The sequence below is a fragment of the Peromyscus maniculatus genome, chromosome 23 (genome assembly GCF_049852395.1).
Source record: "Peromyscus maniculatus bairdii isolate BWxNUB_F1_BW_parent chromosome 23, HU_Pman_BW_mat_3.1, whole genome shotgun sequence".
In the NCBI taxonomy this organism is placed as follows: Eukaryota; Metazoa; Chordata; class Mammalia; order Rodentia; family Cricetidae; genus Peromyscus; species Peromyscus maniculatus.
Window position 1 is genome coordinate 60,439,991 of NC_134874.1, and position 15,518 is coordinate 60,455,508.

Here is a 15,518-nt window from a genome sequence, read left to right on the forward strand (position 1 = left end):
AACCACTGAAACAAAAGGTTATAGAAATGATAGGACAAAGAGTAGATAATTGAATCTACTCTGAAAAGAAAAAGGAGAGGTTATAGATATGATAAGATAGAAAGCTATATTATTGAATCTACTTTTAGAAGGCAACTACTAGGTTTAAATATATCACATTGGATTGGATTTTTGTATATTGTATATAAATTATATATATTGATACAAATTTGAGATTGATATTGTAGAAAATGCTGTACATATATTTCTATTGTTGTTCAAGGTATCATTCCTATACAGTTCATTTCACAATGCAATACAATTTTCTAGTCCTTGAAAGTTATTGCCAACTATTTAGGATAATAAAGAAATACAAGTTAGTAGTTAGTCATTACAATGAAACCTGTAGCCATATTAGGTCTGTTCTCAAGGTGAAGCAGAAATATATTTTAGATAGACAGGTCATCTTAAAGCACTTCAGAGATCTGTAGAATATGGCATTTAAGATGATAACATAGTTTTTTTTTCCTTTGTTTTTTTTAATGACTATGAGATATATCTGCTCCTGGCAGCATCAATCTACTTCAAAGGAGATAATGAGCATTGAAGATACTCAATGAGGTATTCACTTTCTTTGTGGCAAAAGTTAGCCACTGGGCAAGAAAGTGGCCTTACATCAACTGCTGACGATATGCTGTCCAAATGGACAAAAGCAGGATACAAAAGAAAGGACTGTTGAGCCTTGCAAAGACAAGGTAGGACATCCCTTCAGAAAAATCCTGCTTCATAGATGAGTCTGTCTGATATGCTAGACCTGTAGGCCAAAGATAGATGCCTGAATGTTGCAGAAATCTTGAGTGACTGTCCAGGCAACCAGCTGTTTCTGTCATTTCTCACATTTTTTTGGAAGTCGCTTAGTTATACTTCCTAATATTATTTACTTCTTGGGTCTCTGAAGGAGTTGAAGATTAGATAGTTACAGTTTTCCTTGTTAAGAAATTCAGGAGAGGACCTTACTAAAGGGGTGCAAAGTGTATAAGTTTGAAAGACATCAATGGATAGTTTTCGTTTGGTAATGCAAATTAGGATAGAAGGTGAATTAGACACAGTCCTTTGTATTCACAAAGATAGGATAGATAATGGTGTGTTCTTTCAGAATTTGTCAAATGAAAATAGACTAGACATTTTTGATGTATTTAGTGCCTTTCTATGTTATATATAGTTATTGTACTTATTGTATTTATTGCCTATATGTATTGTATATAGTTATTGAACTTATTGTATGTAATTTTTCTTATATTAGTTATAACCTTTTTATTTTAGATAAAAAGAGGGGAAATGTGGTAATATTTTATTTCTGCTCTAATAAAGTTTGCCTGAAAATCAAAAGGAGGTGCTAGCCATTAGTGAACCACAGATGTCTGGAGGTCTGTACAGACAGAAAGGAAGTGATAGAGCTGGGTGGATAGTGATACTGTGGGGTGAGAGAAGCACTAGCTCTCTTTTGGTTGGGGTCCCACAGGGGTGAGAACTAGTGGCTTGCTGCTCTGCCTCTCTGATCTTTCAGCTCTTATCCCAATATCTGACTCTGGGTTTTTTTTTATTATTATTATTATTATAAGACCTCTTAAAATTTCTGTTACATTGAGCTCTAGCTGTGGTCTCAACTAGGTGATAAGCTTTTTATTCCCCATGGTGATTTTTTTCTCTTCTGGAATAAAGTTTGCTTCTAGTTTCATAGAATTTGGTGGTCTGTTCCCTTTTTGCACATGTGTAGATCTAACAAAATATTTTAGTTGCTTTTATAGTCTAAATATTATGCTTATCTCTGATATGGAGCTGGTGAGATTTTTACCTAGGATGGTGGCTTCTTTTTCACTCAAGTAATGGTGATGTTTGCTGTAAATAAACTCTTTAATTCCATGAGGTTTGATTTATTAAGTTTTGTTTTTAATGTCTGTACTATTGCCGTCCTGTTCAGAAAGTCATTTACTCTGTCAGTGAGGTCAAGCCTGTTTTCTACTTTCTCTTCTGTCAGATTCATGGTATTTGGCCACTGAATCCTGTGGAGTTGACTTTTGTGCTTGGTCTGGGTAAAGGATTGAGTTTCATTCTTCTCATTAGAGCTATCGGGATTGATTTGCATAATTTGTACTATTGCTGTCAAATCCCTGAGATGTACTGTGGACTTCTTGTTAAATGACACATGTGTATATGGATATAAATTTATGTATAGGTTCTTACTTATATTTCATTAGTCAATGAATATTTGTGGATGGCAAAGACATACCCTTTTTAAATTCCTTAGGTCCTGTAGTTTAACTGAAAATCTGTGGTAGTACTACTTCAAGTACTATTGTTGTTGCTTATGATCACTTTGACTAATCTGGGTTTTTGTACTGAACTATGAAATTTAAGTTGGGATAAATCAGGAAAGGCATTTGTGTGCTAGAAATATATCCTTAATGTGGTTATGTGAAGGCATTAGGAGTCTATCATCAACGTGTTCAACTATAAACTTACAGGTGAAAGGGTAGCAAAAGTCTGTAGGTCACGAAAAGTTAATATTTTAACTTTCTCCCTCTGCCACCAGTTTCCTGACAGGATGGGGGAAGAGTATTCATAGCTATTCAATATGCATCACAGCTTGAAATGCCTGGTAAGAGGAAAGTCCTTTTTGATCTGAGAGTTTCTCTGGGGCAGTGAGAGAGGGGAGGCCTTAATTTGCACAAGAAACAAAGCAATTAAAAAGGTGAAGGAAACAGTTCAAGACCTGAAAAGGGAAAGAGAAACAATGAAGAAGACACAAACAGAGGGAATGCTGGAAATAGAAAATCTGAGTAAAAAACAGGAAACACAGATGCAAGCATAAGGAACAGAATAAATGAGATGGAAGAGAGAACCTCTGGAGTAGAGGATACAATAGAGGAAATAGATTCATCAGTCAAAGAAAATACCAAGCCAAAAAAGTCATAACTTTGAAAGCCAAAAGGACCTGGACAGATGTAAGCCAGACACTAAGAGACCATGGATGCCAGCCTAGAATAATATACCCAGCAAAACTTTCAATCAACATAGACAGAGTAAACAAGACATTCCAAGACAAAACCAGATTCAAACAATACCTATCCACAAATCCAGCCCTGGAAGAAAAGCCCTGGAAGGAAAATTCCAACCTAAAGAAGTCAGATACACCCTCAAAAACACAGGCAATAAATAACCCCACAGCTGTAAACCCCAAAGAAGAGAAGTACATACACACTACCACCAAAAGATAACAGGAACTAACAATCACTGGTCATTAATATCCCTTAATATCAACAGACTTAATTCACCTATAAAAAGACACAGGCTAACAGGACGGATATGAAAGAAGGACCCATCTTTCTGCTGCATACAAGAAACACACTTCAATATCAAAGATAGACACTACCTCAAAATAAAAGGCTGGGAAAATTCTTTCCAATCAAATGGTCTTAAGAAGCAAGCTGGTGTAGCCATCCTAATATCCAGCAAAATAGACTTCAAACTAAAATCAATCAAAAGAGATCAAGAAGGACATTACATACTCATCACAGGAAAGATCCACCAAGATGAAGTTTCAGTTCTGAACATGTATGCTCCAAATACAAAAGCACCCACATTCATTAAAGAAACATTACTAAAACTTAAAACCCCACACATTTGTAGTGGGAGATTTCAAGACACCACTCTCACCAAAAGACAGATCTAACAGACTGAAACTTAACAAAGAAATAAAGGACCTAACAGATGTTATGACTCAAATGGACTTAAGAGATAATTACAGAACATTCCATCCTAACAAAAAAGAATATACCTTCTCTCAGTACCCCATGGAACCTTCTCTAAATCTACTACATACTTGGCCACAAAGCAAATCTCAACAGATACAAAAAAATTGGAATAACCTCCTGTGTTCAATCAGACCACTGTGGTTTAAAGTTAGATTTCAAAAACAACAAAAATTACAGAAAGCCTACAATCTCATGTTAACTGAATAATGCTCAACTGAATCCCCAATGGGTTAAGGAAGAAATAAAGACTTCCTAGAGATCAATGAAAATGAATATACCACATACCCAAATTTATGGGACACTATGAAAGCAGTGTTAAGAGGAAAATTAATAGCACTAAATGCCCACATAAAGAAGTTGGAGAAATCTCACACTAGTGATGTAACAGCACACGTGAATGCTCTAGAACAAGAAGGAAAGTCAACCAGGAGGAATAGATGCCAAGAAATAATAAAGCTGAGAGCTGAAATCAATAAAATAGAAACAAAGAGAAGAACAATACAAAGATTTAATGAAACAAAGAGTTGGTTCTTTGAGAAAGTCAACAAGATAGACAAGCCCTTATCCAAACTAACCAAAAGGCAGAGAGAGACAAATTAGCAAAATCAGAAATGAAAAGGGAGACAAAACAACTAACAATGAGGAAATCCAGAGAATCACAAAGTCATACTTCAAAAACCTGTATTCCACAAAACTGGAATATCTAAAAGAAATGGATAATTTTCTAGATAGGTACTACATACCTGAGTTAAATCAAGATCAGATAAATTATTTAAATACACCAATAACCCCTAAGGAAATAGATACAGTCATTAAAAGTCTCCCAACCAAAAAAAGCCCAGGACCAGACTATGTCCATGACTAAAAGGAACTGAATGTCTCAGACCTGGGTACATGGATGGAAAGTTTCTCTCATTGGTATTTACATCAGATATAAAGTGCAACAACATCCCATTCTGATACCGCATTAGTGGTTCTGGGCCTCCTGTTGCAGTCTTTGTCACTCAGAATGAACTGAAGGAGGTTCCTGCACAGCAGCTGCAGCCTTGACCAATCCTGGCCCTCTGCCAACTAACCATCAGGAATCCTCCACCTTGGATCTGCTCTTTAGGAACCCAGATAAGCAGCATAGGCCAAATGCTTCATGATCACAGCTACAGGACCCCATTACTAGAAGGCCCAGTTCTAGCCTGACATCCTCCTTAGGAAACGAGGCCTCTCTCTGCCAATCATTGTGATCAGTCTTGCCAACATGTCAGTTGATGAACTCTATAAGCATGTAGTGAATGCCTCAAGGGCAGTTGGCATTGCTACAACTCTGATGATTTCACAGAAGATGCCAAGGGCTCTCCAGCATACAATAGAATTTCCAGAGAATGGACTGTTAGGGCTAATTCCAATAGTCATGACCTATCTGATAACAAGCTCTTCCCCAATTCACCAATATCCAAGCTTCCCTTTCCAGGAGCCTTTCCTGAGACACAGGGGAAGGCCTTCAGCACCTCCTCGTCCCAATCTCGAGATCTCTCTGATTCATTAGAATCTAGTTCATTCTAATTCAATAGTTCATCATGTGTGGATGGCAAGATTCTTTTTCCAAACTGCCCAGGAATGGCTCTTCATCCTGATGATTTCCAGTTAATAAGATGAGAAATTAAGGATGCTAAGAAATTAGCTCAGGATTATGGGGAAAGAAGATCAGTTCCATGAGATGAACAAGCACATTAGAGAAGATCGACTGGGCATTTACAATGTATGGATGTGGTGGAGGATTATGTGGGTTCTGTCAGAACAATGATGTCACATAGGACATGATGGAACTTTTGCCAAAACCTCCAGCAGAATACATTTCAACCATCATGATGTTAGCAGAGGTGTTATCAACTATTGAAAGGTATGACTGAAAATACCTAAGGACTGGGCATCCCCAGGTGAGCCCTCAGTCACCAGGAACAAATCCTTACAAAAAGATTGATGTCCCAGTCCAGCACTCAAGGTAGAGGAAAGAGGACTGGCTAGTGAGAGGGCAGGAACTCAGAAACCTTAGGGGTCAATGACATGCGGCAATACTTGGTGGCTCCTGCCCTGCCAGTGGCTGTTATTTAAAATTTGAGAACCTCTAGCTCTGGCCAGGGGACTGTACTCTCCCTTTTATTAGTGACACACACCAAAAGAAATCCAGTGTGGGTGAAGTGCAGGGCTGGAACTGAAAGCTTTTCAGTCCCTCTGTGCTTCCTTCCCACTCAGAGTGAAAGCAGAGGGCCCTCAACAGAGCAGCTTCAGCCTTGACCATCCCTGGCTCTCTGCCAAACTCACCATGGATAATCCTCATCTCTGGGTCTGCTCTTAAAGAACTCAGAGGACCAGGATAGGCCCATCATTGCTTCTCAGAAACTATCCCCTCCTGAGCCTCACTCCTGGAAGGATCAGCTGAAGCCTTTCTCCTTCAGGAAGCTCCCCATCCCTTTCCCAGGACTCACTGTGCTTTCCCCAGAACCATTTGTTTCTTGGTGTGTGACATGGAGACTGAAGGCCATCTTCCTTCTGCCTTCCTCTGATCTCCCTGTGCTCGCCATCCTGTCTCCCAAGAATCCTGTTCAGTCTAGTCAGCATGTCTGTAGGTGAAACACGAGACACTGCACCAATGCCCCAATGACAGTTGGTGTTGCCACAACACTGGTGACATCACATGGAATGCCAGGGCTCTCCAGGAGACAGCAGAATGTCCATGTACTGATGTCACATGGTCTAGCTGTTACATCCCTGCTACCTATCTCTCCCAACATTGACTTGAAACTAAGATGCCATTTCCATGAGCGTCTGTTGTCACAATGGAAGCCTTTAGGTAGATCTTCCTTCCAAAGTCAGAAATCTAGCCCTCTGCTTCATTAGAAACTTTATCTAAGTGAAGTTGCATCTCATATATTTTCCTTCTTCCCAAAATATTCTTTTTATATTCCCATACCTTAAACCATTATATCTTAGACCCCATATAAACTTTATTTATATTCAAATCTCATAACTTATTATTTTTTATGGGTGCAATGAACTTTATTGATGGTGTTCAAGAGAATAGGGCTCCCTAAACCCCTCGTATTGTTCTGGGGGTCTGGGATGGAAACTGTGAGGGAGATGCTCAGTATCGGGGACTGAGATGGGACAGGAACTGCTCAGCAGCCGAGGGTCTCTCTTGCTGTCCTTGCTGGGGTGGGTGGTCCAGGGTAGGCTTCTTAATCCTTGGAGGCCATGTAGGCCATGGGGTCTACCACCCTGTTGCTGTATCCAAATTCATTGTCGTACCAGGAAATGAGATTCACAGAGTTGTCATTGCGAGCAATGCCAGCCCCAGCATCGAATGTAGAAGAGTGGAGGTCACTGTTGAAGTCACAGGAGACAACCTGGTCCTCAGTGTAGCCCAGGATTCCCTTTAGTGGGCCCTCTGATGCCTGCTTCACCACCTTCTTGATGTCATCATACTTAGCAGGTTTCTGGAGGCGGCATGTCAGATCCATGATGGACACATTGGGGGTAGGAACACGGAAGGCCATGCCTGTGAGCTTCCCGTTCAGCTCTGAGATGACCTTGCCCACAGCCTTGCCGGCAACAGTGGATGCAAGGATGATGTTCTGAGCAGCCCCATGGCCATCACGCCACAGCTTCCCAGAGCGGTCATCCACGGTCTTCTGGGTGGCAGTGATGGTGTGGACTGTGGTCATGAGTCCTTCCACAATGCCAAAGTTGTCATGGATGACCGTGGCCAGGGTGGCTAAGCAATTGGTGAGACAGGAAGCATTGCTGATAATCTTGAGTGAGTTGTCGTACTTCTCATGGTTGACACCCATCACAAACATGGGGGCATCAGCAGAAGGGGCAGAGATGATGACCCTTTTGGCCCCACCCTTCAAGTGGGCCCCAGCCTTCTCCATGGTGTTGAAGACACCAGTGGACTCCACAACATACTCGGCACCAGCCTCACCCCACTTGATGTTGGCAGGATCTCACTCCTGGAAGATGATGATGGCCTTCTGTTGATGACCAGCTTCCCGTTCTCAGCCTTGACTGTGCTGTTGAACTTGCCATGGGTAGAGTCATACTGGAACATGTAGACCAAGTAGTTGAGGTCAATGAAGGGATCATTGATGGCAACAATATCAACTTTGTCAGACTGCAAGGCAGTCCTGGCAATCAGGCATCCAATTCGGCCAAATCTGTTCACTCTGACCTTCACCATCGTGTCTCAGGAACGAGTCTGGCACTGCACAGAAAATGTGCCTGTCTCTGGAACAGGGAGGAGCAGAGAGCCCAAATCTCATAACTTATTTAAGCTGTAAAGTTCCATATTTTTATATCTTAAACAACTTCTTCAGAACCAATACAGAATTCATTCAATCTCTCACGACATACTTAAGCCTTTAAGATTTTATAAACATATTACATCTTAAAATACCCTTTTTTTCTATTTAATTCATTGAGTTATCTTCTGCTTGAAATTTGATCCAGTTTTTTCTTGTTATGCCCAGATTGTGACACCAAAGAGACCACTGAAGACCATAGGTATCCAGAATGCAACAGCAAGGTTTATTCTGTAGATACAAGTCTAGACAGAGAACTCATTCCTACACCCAATACAGTGTGGCAGGGAGGAGTTGCTCTTTCTTTGTGAGGCTAGCTTTTTAAAGGCAAAAACCACAAGCCCTTCATGGCAGTTGGAGTTGTTGGGGGTTTTGCACGGGTGCAACTCAGATTGATTTATTTTTATCCCTGTTCTCTTTTAATTGGGTGAGGGTATGTAACCTTTGATTTACTGGTTGGTGGTTACAATTATCACTTTGGGGGCAGTCCAGCACAAGTCCCAGGCTTTGTCCTTGAGCCATCATGAGGTCTGGCTGGCCTAGGACATATTGACTGTGGGGGCTGGCTCAGTGGTCTAGGCTCAGTCCTTGACTCATGCACATAACTCTAAGTTGGTGAGGGGTCCCAGACAGTAAACATCTGGCTGAACTTTGAGCAGTCAGAGTACATGCAGAAAGGGAGCTATTGCAAGGACTATGTCTTTTCTTTACGGCCCTCCCAGAGACTGCTTGCTCAGTCTCAGGAAACTGAAATTGAGGCCTGATCTCTGAGAGAAGACTGAGCAGCCTGTTATGGCATCTGTTTGGTCAATTCATTTCATTTCTTATCTTAACCAATAATAATTTGTAACCAGTTCTCTTAAATGATGGCAAGTATTTGTAACCATTGAACAGAAATGACCAAAATCCATGTTTTTTTTTGTTTTGTTTTGTGTGTGTGTGTGTGTAAAAATAATTTTTTTTTAAACATAATGTATCCTTAACATTTTTTCTATGCATTACCAGGACAGAGGGGGGTTAAAATGGGAAGTCAATGAAGAACTTGGCTTGGGAAGGAAGGGAGGGGGATTTAGATTCAGAGTGTGCAGGCAGTAAACTCCCAGCCACCCCTAGCTCCCTCACCTCTGCCTGCCTGTAGAGAGTGTGTATTTTCACCTTCTGTGAGAGCCACGGTAGCCTGTCCTGAATGCTAATACCAGCCCTGCCTGTCTTGGCCTTAGTCTGTTCCAAGATTCAGTGAGGGAGTCATTTGCCCACTCAGAGCCTCTTCTGCAGGGTCTGCTGACTCTGGGAACTCACCTTCCAGCTTGGGTAATTAGGGGAGGTGCCTGAAGGCTACAGTTATCATCCTTGCCTGGGGACAACTTCCTATCCAGTCATCCTGTCCTGCTACAGAAGCTCACTGCTGAGAAGAGGAAGGTCAGTTGGGATGGAGCAGACTCAGACCATAAGTACACAGTTCAAATACTGGTCTGTCATTTCTGAGACTGACTTTATCATCAAGAGTCTCTCATCATGAGCTTGTATTGTGCCATCTGCAGTACCCGGGGCTTGGGGAACAGAGCTGTTTGAAATTTTGCCCTTCAGCCTGTCCCTTCACCATCACTAAACACACCTTGAAGTGGGATTGACCAGAAAGCAGAAAGCCATGAGGCTTTCCCTACCTCCTCTCATCATGGTAGTTGATGACTTCTGAGGCTGTCACTCACTGGATAGCAGTGTAACCGCAGTTTTTCCTGTCCCATTTGGAAAGGGGAGTCCTGGTGCTGACTCTGCCTCAACTGTTGTCACCTTTTCTAACAAACGCAAGTGGAGAATAGGAGTAGAAAATAATGGACATATCCCACTCTGAAAAAACCCCTCCTCAATCTCCCACTGTCCTTTGCCTTCATGTCTCTGTCCTTCCCTGACAGTTTATCCCTGAAGGCTGGTCACAGATTTCTAGCAACTCCTTCTAATTCAGGGTCATTATTATTGGGTTTCTTTTTTATTCTTCTTTTCCATGGATGCTTTTTTCCTGCCCTAATTTGACATTTGAAGAATAGTGGGAAGGAGGCATCTTAGAGATCTGTGGAGTTAGTCAAGTTATCACAGTGTTCCATTTCTCTATCTTATTGCGGATGGAAACCTACACTTAAGAATTGTGGCATGCAAAAAGAAAGAGAACAAAACTGAATTAACATCTTTTTCTACTGGTCCTCAACCAATCAAATCTCAGTTACAAAAAAAACTGTGGGGAAATTCTTCCTGTGATTTCTAGATGAAGTGTAAGCACTGTGCTACCCTCAATGCCAAACAGGATTTAGGGAGGGTGGCCTCAATTAAACCAGATATCTAATCACAGAGCTTGAAATCCTTTTCCTGTCCACAGCAGCAGAATCTGGAAGAAGAGAAGTTATACAGTTGCCCAGCAGAGATGCCCCTTTGCTGTCTCAGCCTGGATGCCTGTGGTAACAGTTTCAATAGGAACAGCCCACCTGGAAGTCTTCCTGTCAGCATCATTGGATCCTGGGCACACAGAGTTTTCTGCTTTTCACTGAGTTCTGGATAGCTAGTAAGCATTGTTAGACTTACTTGATGGGGGTGATTTACTGTAATCTGAAAGTGCAGTGGAAGAGGAAGTAGAAACTGAAAATTTCCATGTGATTGGTGTCAAATGGTATCTGAGGGACTTAACATGTGACATAGATTGTAGATATCCATCTAAGAAAGATCCTGAAACATCTACACATTGTCAGTAACATCTTAGACAACATCAGTGCTCTAGAAGCAAGGAAGTTCCGTGCACAGAATGAAGCATGATCAAGCATGCCCCACGCCACTGTAATAGTGCAACTAGCCCATCATAAAGGATAAGGGCACCATCAGTGTTGTGCCACAAAACACACATGCTTGTTTCCATACAACAAACACAAATGTGTGCCCACATTCATACATTAAAAACATGTATGTGTCTACACCTTTGCATGCACACACACATACACACACACACACACACACACACATACACACAAACACACACAGAATTATACTTTGAAATTAAATTAGATGTATAATAATAAATTGGCGCCGGGCGGTGGTGGCGCACGCCTTTAATCCCAGCACTCGGGAGGCAGAGCCAGGCGGATCTCTGTGAGTTCAAGGCCAGCCTGGGCTACCAAGTGAGATCCAGGAAAGGCGCAAAGCTACATAGAGAAACCCTGTCTCGAAAAACCAAAAAAAAAAAAAAAAAAAAAAAAATAAATAAATTGGCATAACAAGAAATTAAAAAGAAACAAACAACCTTTGTGGCATTGGTATGCATGTGTATAGTATGCATGTTGTATGCAGAACTATGAGTGTAGTTATGTGCATATTTTTATAAGTATCTATATGATATACCTAATATGTACAACCATATCTAACTGCATATACATGTGTATATAAATATAAAGATAAACTGAAATCCCAACTTCCAGACACCAGCCAAAGAGGCAGCAGAACTTTCAAAGTGACCAGCTTGATGTTTTTGCTCTTTCCTGCCTTCAACTCTGAGTGCCTGTTATGTTTATTAACAGTATCATTCATTTGAAACAAAATTCTGCACAAATTTTTCACAATGCACTTTAATATTAAAATGTTCTCTAACTTTCAGAACCACAAGAAAACGCTCTAAGGCAGAAAGCCACAAGTTGATCATGAAAAGTACCATGGAAGGGCCAATGAGATGGCTAGTTTGGTGGAAGGAAAACGCTTACTCTTCCTAATTTGTTTATTGACCTCCATATGAACAGAATGACAGAATGGCATATATTGTATGTTCATTCTCTCTCTTATGTATATATATATATGTATTTCCTCATCTCTAAATAAGTAAATAGATAGATGTTATTTTTTTAAATACCAATCAGAAGATTTCTATACACTCATCATATGAAATACTTAATTTTTAAAAGAAAAAAAAATCTCATGCAGCTCACAACTGTTTGTAACTCCAGGACCAGATGTTTTGACTCTCTCATACAGACATAAATGAAGGCAAAACACCAATGTACAAAAATAATGAATAAACAATTAAATAATTGTAGGAGCAAGCATCCCACAGAACTAACTAACCTAGGCTCATAGTGACTCAGAGACTGAACCATGAACCAGGGAGCATGCGTGGGACTGACCTATGTCCTCTGTATATATTTTACAGTTGTATAACTTGATCTTCTTGTGAGACTCCTAACAGTGGGAGCAGGGCTTGTATCTAATGCCTGCTTTTGGGATCCACTCCTCCTACCGAATTCCTGTGACCAGCCTTAATATAAGAAGTCATGCCTAGTCTCACCACAACTTGATATCACATGGCAGGCAGATATGCATAGGAGGCATGCCAATTTCTGAAGAAAAAAAGAGAAGGAAAAATAGATGGGGAACAGAATGAGTGGAGGTGGGGGGAGGGACTGAGAGGAGACGATGGAAGGGAAATTTTGGTTAGGATGTAAAAACAAAACTAAACAAATAAATAAAACCAAATTGATTCCAAAAGAGGGAGAATATTGATGGTTATCATATTTAAATTTGAGACACTAAAAGAATGTCCCTCCAGGGACATTGCCACTTATTCTAACTTATAATGTGTTTGCAGTTGTACAGGGATTGTTGGGGATGTCTTTCTGTATGCTGCGAATGTGTTGCTCTGAGTGATTGATAAATAAACGCTGATTGGACAGTAGCCAGGCAGGAAGTATAGTATAGGCGGGATAAGCAGAGAGAAGAATGCTGGGAGTGGAAGGCTGAGTCAGGAGATGCCACCGCCACCATAAGAAGTAAGATGTAAAGTACCAGTAAGCCACAAGCCACATGGCAACTTATAGATTAATAGAAATGGGTGGATTTAAGATATAAGAACTAGCTGGGCGGTGGTGGCACACATCTTTAATCCCAGCACTCAGGAGGCAGAACCAGGTGTATCTCTGTGAGTTCGAGGCCAGCCTGGACTACCAAGTGAGTTCCAGGAAAAGGCACAAAAGCTACACAGAGAAACCCTGTCTTGAAAAACCAAAAAAAAAAAAAAGAATAAGATATAAGAACTAGATAGTAAAAAGCCTGCCGTGGCCATACAGTTCATAAATAATATAAGTCTCTGTGTGTTTACTTGGGTCTGAGCAGCTGCAGGAGCTGGGTAGACACAGAAAAACTCCAACTACAAGGATAATTAAATCATGTTAGGCATAATTTTGAGCTGGTCTAATACATAATGTGTTTGTGTTGTACTTGGAATAATACCACGTTTAGACAATATTAAGACCTGGTTATTGTTTTACATTTGGAAATTAAACATGACATAAAAAGATATACTTGTGTATCAAGTTGACAAGAGTGCAATTGTGATAGCTATTTTTGTTTGTCAGATTTATTACATCTGGAATTCACTAAAATCCCAAAATGGAGGGGCATGCCTGTGAGGTACTTTTGCTTAATTTGAAGAGAGAAGATCCACATGTAATCCTGATCTTTGCATTAGGAAGACATTCCTTTAATCTGGATATTGATGGGGAAAGAAACACCTATAACTCAGATGTTTTGAGCCCCAAAACTTCAATTGTAATCTCAGCCAGGCCTCGTGCTGGAAGCCCATATAAAGAAATGGAAGAAGGCAGCTTTTGCTCTTTACCTGCTTGCTCTCACCTTGCTAACAAGTCCATGCCTTCACTGGCATTGGAGCCAACTGCTTTGGGATTCCAGACTATACTGCTGATGGGCTGAGACATCAAGCATAGTGGACTGAGCAACTCCTGGATTCGAGGACTTTGCCATTATAGCCAGCCAATGTTCACTTAGCTGGACCACAGCCTCTAAGTCATTCGAAAATATAGCCTTTTGTATATATAGAAATTCATTCTGTTACCCCATAAAACCCTGACCAATGCACCAGACAGGTATAGAACTTTTAGAGTAGTTTGGGCCTGACAACAGCCTTATCTCAGTTATAAATTCCACATGGTCATATTCTCTTAGCCTGCTTTTTATTTTTTTTCTTAAGAAATATTCTACTCATTCCTTTTGCTATCCACAGACCCCCCCCCTCCTCCTACCTCACAGCCCTATTTCCCAAGCCACACCACATCTCCACATCCTACAAATCAAGGTCTCCCATCAGGAGTCAGCAGAGCCCAGCACACTGAGCCTAGGCAGGTCCAAGCCCCTTCCCACTGCAACAAGGCTGTGCAAGATGTCACAACACAGGCACCAGATTCCCAGAAGCCTGCCCATGCACCAGGGACAGATTCCGATACCCCTGCCTGGGTGTCCCCCAATGAGTTCTAGCCAAACAACTGTCTTCCATGTCCAGAGTGCCTAGTCCAGTCCCATGGGGGCTCCACAGCCACCAGTCCACAGTTCATGGGTTTCCACTAGTGTGGCATAGTCCAGTCCCATGGGGGCTCCACAGCCACCAGTCCACAGTTCATGGGTTTCCACTAGTGTGGCGTAGTCCAGTCCCATGGGGGCTCCACAGCCACCAGTCCACAGTTCATGGGTTTCCACTAGTGTGGCGTAGTCCAGTCCCATGGGGGCTCCACAGCCACCAGTTCACAGTTCATGGGTTTCCACTAGTGTGGCCAATCATCTCTGCACATCCTCCCATCATAATCTTGACATCCTTTGCCTGCAGTATGTCTCCTCTCTCTCATCAATTGGATTCTGCACATCCTCCCATCATAATCTTGACATCCTTTGCCTGCAGTATGTCTCCTCTCTCTCATCAATTGGATTCTTGGAACTTAGCCTGGTGCCTGGCTGTGGATCTCTGTGTCTGCCTCCATCTGTCACTGGACAAAGGCTCTATGATGACAGATAGGTTATTTCCTAGACTGCTCACCAGAGTATACTGGTCCAGGAACCTTCTTGACCACTGCTAACAGACCCAGGTGGGGTCAACCCTGTGGATTATTGAGAGTCTCCCTAGCACCCTGCCTCTTCCTATTCCCATAATGTCCTCATCTATCATTGTATCTCCCTCTCTGCCCTCCCACTCTGTCCCTGTTCCAGCTTGACCCTCCCATTTCCCTATGTTCTCATCCCCACTCCCCGCCCTCTGCCACCCCCCCCCACACCCAGTCCACTCATGTAGATCTCATCCACTTCTCCTTCACATGCTCATTCATGTGTCCCTCCTAGGGTCTTTCCCGGTTAGCTAGCCTCTATGGAGTTGTGGGTTGCAGTCTGGCCATCCCTTCCCTCCCATTTAGTATCCACTTATGAGTGAGTACATATTATGTTTGTCTTTCTGAGTCTGGGTTACCTTACTCAAGATGATATTTCCTAGATCCATCCATGCCTGCAAATTTCATGATATCATTGTTTTTTTACCGCTGAGTAGTACTGTGTATATGTACCATAT

The 15,518-nt window shown here is 41.6% G+C and overlaps 1 pseudogene; it reads right to left on the reverse strand.

The window, feature by feature from the left end:
• Positions 1 to 6,896: 6,896 nt before the first annotated feature.
• On the reverse strand, positions 6,897 to 8,059 carry LOC102902903 (glyceraldehyde-3-phosphate dehydrogenase pseudogene; annotated as a pseudogene).
• Between the last annotated feature and the right edge of the window lie 7,459 nt (positions 8,060 to 15,518).